General features: G+C 35.7%; 1 protein-coding gene across 1 annotated transcript in view; it reads left to right on the top strand.

Moving 5' to 3' along the window:
* Positions 1 to 14,593, top strand: part of Cpne8 (copine 8) — a 198,158-nt gene that overhangs the window by 86,216 nt on the left and 97,349 nt on the right. The gene's annotated exons all lie outside the window — the stretch shown is intronic.

The following is a 14,593-nucleotide window of genomic DNA, read 5'->3' as shown; positions in this document are numbered from 1 at the left end:
CTCACATATTCCTTGGAGGATGAGAAGGGGATGAGATTAGACATACTATTAATATTTTTATCTATTTATTACCTTCTTTAAAAAAAAAGTTGTTGTGAATATTTAGACTTACGGCACCATTTTAGGTATATAATGACTCAGAGTACATTAGACTTCCCTGAGAATAAATTCCAGTAAGTGAAAAATCTCAGTAATGTGTGTAATCCACTCTGTGCTGTAATAGCAATATTCACTGGACCCTCCCAGTAATCATGAAAATAGATCAGTTGGATCTGAACTCTTTCTCAGATTGAGTTAACTGATGAAAGCCTCAAAGTGACATTTCCAAATACAACTATATTCTGATGTGCATTTTTAAGTCATTTGCATGAATTATGAGTTTCTCCCAGTGTTACAGTAAAGATTCTATCTCCCCTTCCTTTTCTACTATCTTTGTCTGTTTTAAATTTTTTATTGTCTTTGCTTAAGCAGATTCACTTAAGAACAAAATTCAAAAATAGCAAACACACACACACACACACACACACACACACACACCCCACAAACAACAAACAAAAAACCAAAGCATCCTCAGGAGTTGTCCCTGCTCCTTTCTTACTGATTCTCCTGAGAGCCAGGCTGCAGGCAGTTCCATAGCAGTCAAGGAGCTGAATACTTTCCACATCCCTTTCTTCACATAACAATTATGAAAAGACTTAAAAAGGAACCATCCTATCCCCTGCATTGTATGGAGCTATTGTGTCTTGTAAATATTCAAAACTCAATGAATGCTTATTGAGCCAAATATTCCAGACTAATAGTCACATTTATGTGTCTTTTTTGTTGTTAAGTATTTTTAAATGTCTCTTCTGCACATTTTAACTTTGAACTCATTTCTCAGGACTTAGGATATAATTTTTAGATTGTAAAATCCTTGCTACAAATGCAATTTACTACATTAAAAATGCAAAGTGTGATTTTAGTAATACTAACCTAATATTTCTATAGATAGATCTAACTTATCAAAGCACAATAAACTAATTTCTTAAAATGTTTTTGGCATCTGTGACAATTAAGAGCTAGAACCATTCTATATTCAGTTATTGCTTTTTAAAAAAGTGTGACTTGCCAGAGATTATGAACAGTTTATTTTGTTTTTGTTACTGAAAATTATGTATCCAATACATTGGTTGTACCTCTTATGACTTTGTACCATGATAATAACCAACTTGCTTTTCTTTCAGTGTCAACATTTACATTCTAACTATAAAATGAAATCACATTTTATTTAATTGCAGCATTAAAGATTATAGGGTAACAGATGGATTTACTATCACAGTAATTCAAATTTTAACAAAAATTGCAATTTCAGTTTTCTGGCATATGATATATTTTATCAGCAACACAGTATTTTTCATTTTGAGATAACTGATGTACTAAAATCTTAGAAATGACATTTTGTTAAGAATTTGGAGATAAGGCATATTGCATAGAAAGATAAATGCATCAGAATTAAATTAAGTGATCATTAGTTTTGAAAAACTGCACTTGCATGGATCTTTACACAATTTCCTCATGTAATATATCTCTGAACATAATTAATATACTAAATTTCTTTTCACGTACATTCTAGAGTTTTCAGTTATTTGACTCATCCCGACTCTGACTTTTTTGTTTGCTCTAAGGAGGGACTTTTGAGATATTATGGCTACACGTCAGTTTGGCAGGCCTACAACATATATTTTAAGGCAGTTTGGTATCTTATGTATGTAGCTACTAAGATATAGCTTCTCATAATGCGTATTCTGTTCTAAATGGTATAATAACTGTCACAACTGATTATGACTTGTTAGCACCTAATAAAACCCCCTATTTTTTAGTCTCTTTATAGAAATCTATATAGATTCACCATGAACCCCACTGAAGTAATTTTATTTTGCCAGCAAATATGTCAACAATTTTAAATTTACATTTATTATCCTCTTTAGCCACATGTGACCTACAATACCTATGATTCATTATTCCTTTCCCTTCCTTCCAGTGTGCATGCATGATCAAACATTTAATTGAATTTGTTGTCAGATCTTCAACCCTTTTTCACTCTTGTATCCTTCCTTCCAGGCTATCATAAACCCTGGCTAGTTACCTCTGTGCATTTACACCCATGAGTCCCAAGCACTACAGGATCCCAGGACAGACCCACATAGGCTGGTGCCCCACTAATTGTTCAGCTGTTCAGCCAGCCACAGGTCTACCCACAATGCACTTGGCTCAGGAGCACACTTTCCCTTTCTGCTCAGGAGCTTTTTCAACAAGGCATAAATGACCTTCCAGCTGTCTACCTCACACCCTTTCTTGTTCTCACTTACTCCCAACCTTTTCGTTTTGCAACCTTACCTTAAACTGTCAGAGAAAATAATGCCATTATAATTATCAGTGCTTGTATTTGTTATTCAATACACTGTCATACTGTGCCAAGAGCTTTTCATTTATCATATCTTTCAGTCTTTCCTCAACCTAGCAAAATATACTCTACCAGTGCATCTCATATTTTCCAGATGAGATGAGTGAGAATTAGTTAAGTTCAATTCCTTACCTTAAATCGAGTCAGGACCCAAACTGGTTTATAAAATTCAGGTCTGGCACCTTAAACTTTCCTCAGAATTTCATCCTAACTACAGATGAGATTCTTTTTACCTCATCCTGTCCTGACTTAGATCAGCATTTATTTCTATTCTTTACTCAGACAGTTCATTTGAGAGCTCTGGATCATTGCTAAGAAGATATCTCCCTCCCCTTCTCTTTACCTCCCCTTCTCTTTACCTCCCTGTCCTCTGGCCTCAGAAGCATACAGCTGTTTCTACCTGTGCTACAACTCTCCCTCCATTCTTCCCTCAGGGCAGGAAGACTCTTGTCTAGTTCTCAACTCCTGCTTCCTCTTAGCACATTCTTTATACACCCCTCAGATGGCTTACTTGGGGTGCATTCACAAAGTGCTTTCAGTTCTCATCTTACTCGGCCTCTCTATGGCTCTTGATACTCTTGATCCCCTCTTCCTTGTATCTCCTCCCTCTTCGTTTTCAGGACAGCATGCTATTCCTGGTTTTCCTCCTGATTTTCCTCCTGGCTTCCTGGTTAGTCTTCTCACTCTCCTTCATAGGCCCAAGGGTAACCTCAAATTTTATGCAAAATATCATATGACATTTTGCTCCTGAAAAGTCTGCTTAACTTAAAATCTCAAAGTTGTCTATGAATCAACAGAGTTTAAGATCTGTAGCCTACAGTGTATGATAGCTGAGTGACCTCATACATGCCCCGTTTCAATTGCCACTCACATGCCAGCAGTGCTTATTTCTTATACCAATCTTATTTCTCACCTTATCACACCTTCCGATAGAAAATAAATGTTCTAAAAAATTGCATGCCAAATATGCTTCTAAAGTGAATTCATCATTTATACCATCAAAACTTCTCCTTCTCTGTTTTTCTCTCTGTGGTAGCATCACAAGATAGTTTTCAAAGTAGGATAACTGGGAGTCATATTGCACTCTTTCTCCCCCCCTCCTTTTCCCAATTACTTTTTCAGACTCCTGTGCGCACCCCATATCTCTTGGGCAGCAAATCTTCCTGTTTAGCTATAAGACTCTCCCAGCTGGTCTTGGTGTCTAGGATTTTAATCTGTACTCATCCCATCTATGTGCAGCAGTTCCCACTGGTCTCTTTGGTATGGGATCTAAAATTCAGCTACCTTCCCTTTTATGAAATCTTCCCAATTCTTCTCCATAATCTTTGAGGAAAACTAATCTCAACTTTTTGTGATACTACTTGAGATGTAGCAGTGCACTCTAGTTTCCCAAATACATATTATGCTCCCACTTACTTGGATTTCCTTCAGTGGACTATATTCCCATAACACTGTATTTGATTCCTTTGTCTGGAAGGTACTTATCTTAGCCTGTTTTGTGTTGCTATAATAGAATACCTGAGACCGGGTCATTAGGGGAAAAGAATAAACATAGAAATTGATGCTCTCAAAGTTCTAAAGCAGGAAATGGAAGGTGAAGACACCAGCATCTCATAAACATTTTCTTACTGCATCCTCACGTGGTGCAAAGTGGAAGGACCAGAGAGAAGTGAACTCTGAATCCTCATATAACAGAATAGCTGAAGAGAGAGAACCCACAGAGAACCTAAATGTGTAAATTTTCATAAAATTTTTGTTTTTACAGCATTAATCCACTCTTGAGGGCAGAACCCTCCTTGACACCTCCTGTTTTAGTCATATTTTTCATTGCTGTGACTAAAAGATCTAACCAGGACAATTTTAAAGGGGAAAAAGCTTATTTGAAAGCTCACAGGTTTAGAAGTCCTAGTCCATAGAAGGCCAGTTCCATTCCTCGGGGCTCAAGGTGAGGCAGAAGATCATGGCAGAAGAGTGTGGTGGAGGGAAGCAGTTCACATGGGAATCAGAAAGGAGAGAGAGAGAGAGAGAGAGAGAGAGAGAGAGAGACAGACAGACACACACACTGAGACTCCACTGGCCAGATACATATATACCCCCAAGCCACACCCCAATTTCCAGATACATCCCACCACTTCAATCACCACTCACTTAATCCCTTCCAGGGGATTAATTTACTGATTGGGTTAAGACTCTTACCACCTGATTATTTCTCCTCTGAACCTTCTTGCATTGTCTCACATGTGAGATTTTTGGGGGACACCACATCTAAATGATAATACCTCCCAAAAGGCCCCACCTCCCAGCACTGTTGCATTGGAATTAAGTTTCCCATACACAAACTTTAGAGGGGACACAACCTGGAAACCATAAGTTTGTCTACACTTTGTCCCACTTGCTAGTTTGTACTTAGCATTTTCTTAGACTCACATTTTGTCACTGTATTTCTGCCAGACTAGGATTATTGTTCCATTTTGGTGTTCCAGAACCTTCACCTCATTTCAGTCGTGGTTCCCAGTCACTTCTTACTGTTACTGCATCAGCTATGGATGGTAACTTTTCTGTGTGTGTGTTTTGTTTTTTTTTTCTTTTTCCTTTCTACTCAGTTCCTTTAGGCTGGGAACCATTTCTTCTTCCACTTTGTGCCTTCACTGTCTGCCGCAGTCTGGCTGGGCACAATTCAGGAGCCACTTGTCAAAAGAAACTAACTTTATTTTTAGAACCACACAAGATAAACAAAACAGCTCCTCAGGAAAAAACCCTCAGAGCCCAACTGCCACCACTGGCTTCCCACAAGCCACACACCCCAACCACCTTCCTCCCACAATCCTCCTGCTCTTGAGGCCGATTGGCTGGGTTGCATGGGCGGAGCCAAAAAGGTCCCCCAATGAGCAGCTCCGTGGTCTGAAAGGGCAGGGAAACAGCCCAGTGAGCATCACCGCAGAGGAGCCAATCAGCTAGATGTTGCTAGATGTTGCTGGGGCTGCTGTGAGCCAATCATCAGCTGGTAGTCTGAAAGGGCAGGGAAACAGCTCAATGAGCATCTCCACAGAGGAGCCAATCAGCTAGGTGTTGCTGGGGCCGCTGTGAGCCAATCATCAGCTGGCAGTCTGAAAGTTTGCTGGAGCCCCTTCGGCTGTGGCTCTCAACAACTGTCTAGTACAATGCCTGTGAAAGCATAAGCACTCAAGGCATCTTTTAAAAATGTTTATGTTATAAGACACATCAGGGAAAGAAAACTGCATACCAATATCCCTGATGAACAAAGATACCAAAATTCGTATAAAATACTAACAAACCACGTTCAAAAACACATCAAGAAGATAATGCACCATGATCAAGTGGGCTTCGTTCCAGGAGTGCAAGGCTGGTTCAACATATGCACATCAATACGTGTAATTCACCACATAAACAGAATTAAGGAAAACAAACCAAAAACAAATAAATAGAATTAAGGACAAGAATTACATGATCATCAATAGATGCAGAAAGGCCTTTGATAAAATTCAACACTCGTTCATGTTAAAAATGCTGGAAAAACTTTGGATAGAAGGAACTTTGCTTAACATTGTAAAGGCTAGATATGAAAAACCCAAGGCCATCATCATAATGACAGAGAAAAATTGAAAGCATTTCCTCTAAAATCAGAAATAAGACAAGGATTTCCACTCTCACCACTGCTATTCAGTGTAGTTCTTGAAACCCTAGTTAGAGCAATCAGGCAAGAGAAGGAAATTAAAGGAATACAAATAGGAAAAGAAGAAACCCAGCTATCTCTGTTTGCTAATGACATGATCCTAGAAGACCCAAAAAGCTTCACCAGAGCTGATAAATGAATTCTAAAGCTGACAAGTGAATTCAGCAAAGTATCAGGATACAAAATCAACAGTCATAATCAATAGCTTATCTATACTCTAATAGTGATTCTGCTAAGAAAGAAATCAGGAAAACTACCCCTTTCACAATAACCTCAAAAAACAAAAACAAAAATAAAATAAAATAAAATACTTGGGAATCAATCTAAGGAGGTGAAAGATCTCTACAATGAAAGTTATAGAACACTGAAAATAAATTGAATAAATATCAGAAGATGGAAAGACTTCCCGTGTTCTTGGGTAGACAGAATTATATTGTTGAAATGTCCAAGTGTTGCACAAATTATATTATGTTTATATATTGCAATTCTGTAGAGATAAGTGATTTTTTTCTATTTGGAATTAAAAATAAATATTGAGTACAAGTTATTTTTTGTTAACATTTTATAGTAAAATAGAACTAATGACAAGAATCATATGATCATCTTGACTACCAGTTTCATATATTAGGAACTTAAGATTCATTTGGGGATTAAAAATATTCATACACTAACAAGGAAAATCCAGAATTCCATGTTAGGTTTATTCCTTAGAATGAAATAATTAATGCTGATGAATAACAGATGTATTTTATATGTTTATTTTAATATTACATCTTTTGCATTTTTCTGAAAGGGTCAGTTTCAGTTAATTATTTATTTATAAGTTTTTCCTTTATGCTTTAAGTCATTTCCCTTGCACATTTAAAGTATAAACACAACTCTCATCCATTAATTATCTAAGTGTTATTAAATCAGAGTGTAATGTTTACAGTGAAATACTTCATTGTGCTACTGGGTAATTCTTATAATTACACTAACATTTTTTTATTTATAACAGCGGAATGCATTACACTCTTATTACATATAAAGAACTCAATTTTTCTTATCTCGTTATATACGTAGTATACTCACACTAATTTGTGTCCTCATACATGTACTTTGGATAATAATGTCCATCACATTCCACCATCATTAATAACCCCATGCCTCCTCCCTTCCCCTCTCACCCCTCTGCCCTATCTAGAATTCATGTATTCCTCCCATGCTCCCACTCCCTATCCCACTATGAATCAGCTTCCTTATAGCAAAGAAAACGTTCAGTATTTATTTTTTGGGAATTTGCTAACTTCACTTAGCATTATCTTCTCTAACTCCATCTATTTACCTGCAAATGCCATGATTTTATTCTCTTTTATTGCTGAGTAATATTCCATTGTGTATATATGCCACATTTTTTTATCCATTCATCTACTGAAGGGCATCTAGTTTGGTTCCACAATTTAGCTATTGTGAATTGTGCTGCTATAAACATTGATGTGGCTATTATGCATTAACATTTTAATTTAATTTTTTTAAAAAGTCAATCCTGAAATATTTTAAAAAAAAATTTTTTTTTGCTCCAGTCATAATAGATGGTGTGACATACAAAAAATATTGCTCCATTATTTACCCTTTTAAGAAATAACCCTGATTAAAGCCTATGTCCTTTTCCCCCAACCTCTCCAATGTGGGAATTAGCTGGTTAGTAGAGATTGGTCAAGTCTGTATACCAAGTTGATAAATTTGGTCCCAAGGATATCCCTTGATAAGGCAAAACATTTGACAATTCCATTTTTCCCCTTTAGCTGTCCAACATTCTGTATGAAGAACCTCCATTCTGTTTCTTTATCACTTGCCACCCTCGTCCTGCCCACATTCAAAGAATGTACTACATTTTATTATATTCTCACCAGAGAGATAGTATAATAAACTTATCAGTGCTAGGTTTTAGCATGGCTAGGCATCGTAGTCTTAATTTGTTAGTCTTGTACATCCACTGTGAGTTATATCATTTAGCTGTGGCCTCCTGAAATCATTCTCTTAAATCAAAAGTTATTTAATTCAACAAATGTTTAGATGATATCTAAACAAATGACAGACATCTCTAGTTGTAGACATATAGAAGGAGCATTGCATAGTCTTCCAGTTTCTGGAATTCACTACCCTTAGGAAATGATGTATGTAAACATATAATACTATAATCTATTGAATACTTACCCTGTGCTATGTTTATTATGCATATGATGTTTAAAACACATTATTATCTTGATCAGATGAGGAAACTGAGTTTTAGAAAGGTTAAGCAACTTGTTGAAGGTCACAGTCATCTGTTGATGGATATGGGATTTAAGCTGCCCTGTGTAAACTCTCATTGTAATCTCTGTGTACTGGGTCTCAGTGTACCACAGTATGAAGGTTTATAACTTAGAGAGAGGTGGGGGTAAGAACTAACTCTCATTTTGGGAGACTGAGAAGTGACATCTGGGTTGGACTTTGGAAAATGAAGGCAATTTTACCAGGTGAACAGCATAAAGATAAATTTGAGATCCTGAAAATTTTAAACATTAGGAAAGGCTAATGAAGGAGATATTTTGAGACAGAAAACATTTTATGTTACTGAAGACATTGTTGCTTTTAGTCATCAAAAACAGGTTAGTTTTCTGAAAAATATTAAACCTATGACAACTCTTTCATAATATCAAGTATGTTTTTTTCATTTTTTTTCCAATTAATATAACTGAAATCATAATATATTTTTTTGTATGACTTGATTTTTTTCGCTCAAAATAGTTTGTGAGAATCATTAATCTTGTGTGAGGCTGTAGTTTATTCATTTATTTCATTGCTGTATCGGTTTCATGAATTGCAAGTTTACCTAATATTAGGCACTTGGCTTTATTTGTTGCTTTGCTATATTTTTTTTTCTTTTCTTTTCTATTTTTTTTTTGTTGTTGTTGTTGTGTGGTAATCCATTTTGTGAATTACAAATTTACCTAATATCAAGCTAGTGGACTTCTTAATAGTTTTTTTTTTCTTATACAAGCAATGCCACAATAAAAACAATCATATACATTGGAATGAAAATCTGGGATTTGGGGGTGTGTGCAGTGTGGAGTGGAGAAGTTTGGCTTCTGTGACTTGTGGTATGGTGTCCCATTCATAGTTACGCTACTTTACATGGAGAGAGGAAATCTGTGGATCTAGTTAAGATTGGTAATCAGTTGAGCTCAAGAGAGAGGTTTATCATGAGTATCTAGGTAAGTTTCCTGTGATCACATGAACCCTTCAAAACAGATGAGAAAAGGCAGAAGAGGAAGTCAGAAAGATTGCAACAGGTGGGGAAGCCAACTCTTTGGCTTCTCTAATCAAACTTTGAGAAGGACTTGAGCTGCCTTTGCTGACTTGAAGCTGTAGGGAGTCCTTGGAAATCATGCCCAGGAAATGAGTTCTGCCAACTGCTAATGAGCTTGGAAGTTAATTCTTTCCCAGATCCTGTAGATAGAAACCCAGACCTGCTGACACTTTTTATTTTTCAGCTTTGCAAAATCCTAAGCAGTGTGTGTAGCTGAGCCTGCAGAAATTTTGATCTACAAAATAGCCTGATAATGAATATTATTTTAGCCCATTAAGGTTTTGGTAATTTGTTAGGGCAACAATAGGAAAAATAGAAATAGGAAACTGAAACATTTTGGTAGCTGGAATTGAATGCTGCCATAATAGAAAGCTAAAAGATTATAAGTAGCTTTTAAATCAAGGAGTGGGTTGAAGATGAGAGAATTTTGAAGAATATGTTGGGAAAAAAATAGACTATCTTGAGAAGAGTTGATAAATTGGGAAACCCTCAGCCTTTTTAAATGCAAAAGACTCATGCAAGGAAAAAGATTGGAGATATGACTACAACTCCTGCTAAACGTTACTGATATCTAAAAATGTTAGTATTCAGTCACTCAAAAGGCTCTTTGAAGAGGCCAAGTGACTCCTAAGTTCTCTCAGGTAGGAGTAATCCATTTGTATACATCCAAAAATGGCCTGTGGGGGAGCCTCTTGCCCAGGACATGTGCAGGAGCCTCACAAAAAATTGAAATTTTTGTTGCAGGCAGAAACACTGCTGTCTCAGAACTGAATGAGTGGAGGAGAGTACAAATGAAAGTGGGCTGTCAGACCCCTATATTCTACTGGCAGGATACAAGCTGATAAGGCTAGCCAGTTGCAGGCTCTTGCTACCTTTTATGAAAAAGGAAGAACAACCCAGGGGTGCTGCCGTGAAAACTGATAGCATTCAGCTGGACTTTATAAAACTCACCTTCTGTCTTTTCTTTTTTCAATGTTTGGACTGAAATATCTACTACTATTATCCTGTGTTTACATTTGGGGAGCAGGAAATTTGTTTCTTTAGAGACATGGGCCCCTCTGTTTGATCTACTATAAAATCTACTCATTGGATTTTATATTTCTGTTTTATTATTTATTATTTGTAATAAAATAGAAATACAGTAGTAATAATCTAATGATTTTTTTAAAAAAAATTTAAGTTGTAGATGAATACAATACCTTTATTTATTTATTTTTATGTGGTACTGAGGATTGAATCCAGTGCCTCAAATATGCTAGGCAAGTGCTCTACCACTTAGCCCCAGCTCCTAATGATAGTTACTATTGTTTATAGAAGTTCTATTTGTTTTTTTTTCCAAATATTCTTTTTTTTTAATTTCATTGTGTATATTTAAGGTGTACAGCATAATGTTATAGGATATTGTAGATAGTAAAAAGGTTACTATTGTGAAGTAAATTCATGTATCTCTCCTCTCAGTAAACAGTTTCCTGTTTTTTGTGTTTGTGTGTGGCAAGAACAGCTGAAATCTACTCAGCATGCATCTCATATGCAGTTCAATCTTGTTTCCATAATCTTGTTATTCATGAGATTTTCAGATTGGTTCATCCTAATATTTTCTACTTTGTATTCTCTGGCTTAGATCTTCTCATTTCCTCCTCTCTTTGACAATCACCATTTCCTTCTCTATCTCTGTATTTTTGAATAGTTAAAAATATTATTCATATAAGATAATGCAAGTATTTTTCTTTCGGGGACTGGCTTATTTCACTTAGCATAATGTTCTCAAGTTTCATCCATGTTGTGGAGAATGGATCTAGTTCATTATAAGGGCTGCATAATATTCCTTTGTATGTATGTACCACTGTTTTTTAATCTACTCATCTGTCAGTAGATACTTAGGTGTTTTCAATATCTTGGCTATCACAAATAGTGCTACAGTCAACACAGGAAAGCAGATACCTTTACTAAGTGGCCATTTTATTTCCTTTGAGTACATACCAAGAAGAGGGATTGCTGGGTCATATGGTAGTTCTGTTTTAACTTCTTAGAAACATCCATAGTGTTTTCCATAATGGCCATACAAATGTAAGTCACTACCAACCAATGTTCAAGAGTTCTCTTTTGCAAATGCTCACCAATATTCATTATCTTTTGCCTTTTTGATAATTATTATCCTAACAATGAGTATGTGGTGCTATCTTATAGGCTTGATTTGAGAGGTGATTAATGATATTGGGCAGCTTTTCATATACTTGTTGGTCATTGTTATGTCTTCTTTGGAGAATGGAGAAATGTTTTTTATTTCATTTGAGTTTCACATGTTCTCTAAAAATTTTAGATGCTGACCTCTTATCAAATTCATGGTGTGCAAATAATTTTTCCCATTATGTAGGTTGTTCTTTCATTTTGTTAATTGCTTCCTTTGCTGTGCAGAAGCTTTTTAACTCGATGTAGTCATGTTGATTTATTTTTGCTTTTATGGCCTAAGCTTTTGATGTGACATCCAAAATACCATTGCCAATGTCAGTATCTAGAAGTTTTTATCTTATGTTATCTTGTAGTAGTTTTATAGTTTCTGTTCTTATATTTAGGTCTTTTATCCATTTTCAAATTGATATTTTTTTTGTTTGAAATAAGATAATCATTCAGTTTCATTCTTTTTTATGTGGAAATCTACTTTTACCACCACTATTTATTGAAGAGACTTCTCTATTTTCCGTGTGTCCTGTTGGTGCCTATGTCAAAAGTTGGTTGACTTTGTATGTTTGAATTTATTTATGGGATCTCAATGCTATTTCAAGTGTTCTTAGTTATTTTTATAATCCTTTGCTAGTTACTACATTTCAGTTCTTCTCAATTTTGGATAAATTATACATGCTTATATTTTTGGTACTGTGAATAATACTTTCAGTATTCTAAATCTGTGTTTGATTCTGTAACCAATTGTTTTGGAGATTCCAATACATAGTGCATTTGTCCTTGAGTATTTTGTGATATGTAAAAACAAACTGATGTATACTTTTAAAACTTTTAATGTGAAAATATTTTAGCATCCAATTTAAAGGCAAACCTGCTTTTACCAGGCACCTATGATCAATTGAATTAAACAGAATTCTTGAAGTTTTGATTAATTACTCACGTGGTAGCAATTAAGACAGTAAGCCTCATTGAGTTTTAAATTATTAGAACTGTTTTTTTTTCTTTTATTCATCTAGTTTTAAGGCAATGATTTATTTTGTAAGTCCCTCCAAAGTGAATGTTTGTATGTAATTCATGCTATGGTCAAGCAATCTAGTCATTAAGACTCAAACTTTCCGCTGAACTCCCACTTTGGGTGTTCCTCTTCCTCCCCTCTCTTATCTCTATGCACTAAAAAACCATAAAGAAAAAAGAAGGGGAAGATAAAGGAGAAGCCCAAGAACAAATTCCCCTGGATTCATTTCAGCTTCTAATTGGTCCTTGCTTTCCTGCCAGGTTATCAGAACATTTATCTAAACCTTGACATATTTTATTCAGCATTTTATAGTATTTCCAGGTAGATGCTCAGTCCAGATGCTTAGTTTGTCACCATGCTGAATATACAAATCTTGTGATTAACAGTAGAAGAAAAGAAAGTTACTACTGGGTTATAAAAAATAAGGCACACTGGAAGGATGCTAAAAATGATATATGCAATATTTTAAGAAAAATGTGCATAGATTAATTGAGCTCTTAGTCATAAGGATCCAAAGAAATTGAAGATTCTGACATGTGCAATTTACCTGATGGGGAATAAGGATGTGGTGGAGACCAGATTTTGTGATAGACAATTTATCCCACAAGCTATGAGCTGGCATTGTTAGTATAAGCCTGAGTGGCATGCTCCAGAAGATTTCTGAGAACAAAGAGGGAGGATGCAGTAGGTTTCAAGTGAACATAATTTATATTAATATATTTGCAACCGTAGTATTATAACTTTCTATTATTTCACCTTGTTCTCAATCATAATATTCAGACTACAATTCTATACTTTGAGATAAGAGGGGTTAGGAACTGGTTGCATATATGTTGTAATAAATTATTGGGAATGAATTATACTTTTGAAGACAAAAGTACTTTTGTTGCTACCATTTGTAGTTTCCAAGACACACAGGAGGGTCTGGGATATGGTTCATGACAGGGCAAAGAAGCACAACATACACCATTAGAGTGTTAGGAAACTTCTCATGGAATTGTCTGTATATTTCCTTATATAAGTAGGGAACTATGTTGATCAGCTTAATGCTACTGTGACAAAAAAAAAACAAAACTGCCATTAACTTATAAAACATAAAGGTTTGTTTCACACTTCTGGTGACCCATGGTTTTGGATCCCTGGCAAAAGTGATGCATCATGGTGGGAGTTATATTAGAGCATACTAGCATACTACGTCCCTCCTGACCCTGGAAGTAAAGTAAGACAGGAAGGGGCCATGTTCCCACAATCCTCTTTGAGAGCATATCCCTAATGACCTAAGAACTTTCTACTAAGCTCTACCCACTAAAATCCACAGCACACTGGGACTGATTTTTTAACCCTGGTGCACCACCCTGGGACTGATTTTTTTTAACACATTGAACTCTGGGGGACATTTTTCCAAACCATAAGCACTGTACGCAATCTTGCATGTAAGAATATTGACTTTGTTCTTGGAGTCAGCTGGAAAGCCAAAGCATGTAGAGATTAAATTTAGTGTGGATTTTATTTTGCTTAGGTTTGCTTATATATTACATGCTTGTTTACATAATGTGTACCTGCCATGCGTAGATGTTTAACTCTGTGGATTAGCAAGAGGTTTATGTCATGACATTTGCTGCCATAGAACTTACCAACTTGAAAAAAGAAGGGGCAAAATATGTCATTTTAACAATTTAGGACTAATTAAATGCTAATCTGTATGGTACTAACTTCAAGTGCAAGTAAGTATACAGAAAAGGTATAAGATTTTCCTGGAACTTCATCTTGGGTTATGGAAAATTTGAGACATGTAGGGAACAATTAGCAAGCTATGGTATGTCAGATCCAGGCAGTGAACACAAAGAGAAGAGAAGCACAAATAAGGAGCCTTTTTGATGAAAGAAGAAGGAAATAGTGGAAGGCAAGATTTCAGGTAGTTGTTTTTTT

This window comes from Callospermophilus lateralis, chromosome 4, assembly GCF_048772815.1.
Source record: "Callospermophilus lateralis isolate mCalLat2 chromosome 4, mCalLat2.hap1, whole genome shotgun sequence".
In the NCBI taxonomy this organism is placed as follows: domain Eukaryota; kingdom Metazoa; phylum Chordata; class Mammalia; order Rodentia; family Sciuridae; genus Callospermophilus; species Callospermophilus lateralis.
The sequence above is the reverse complement of the archived record's forward strand: the minus strand, read 5'-3'. Positions and strand labels throughout refer to the sequence as shown.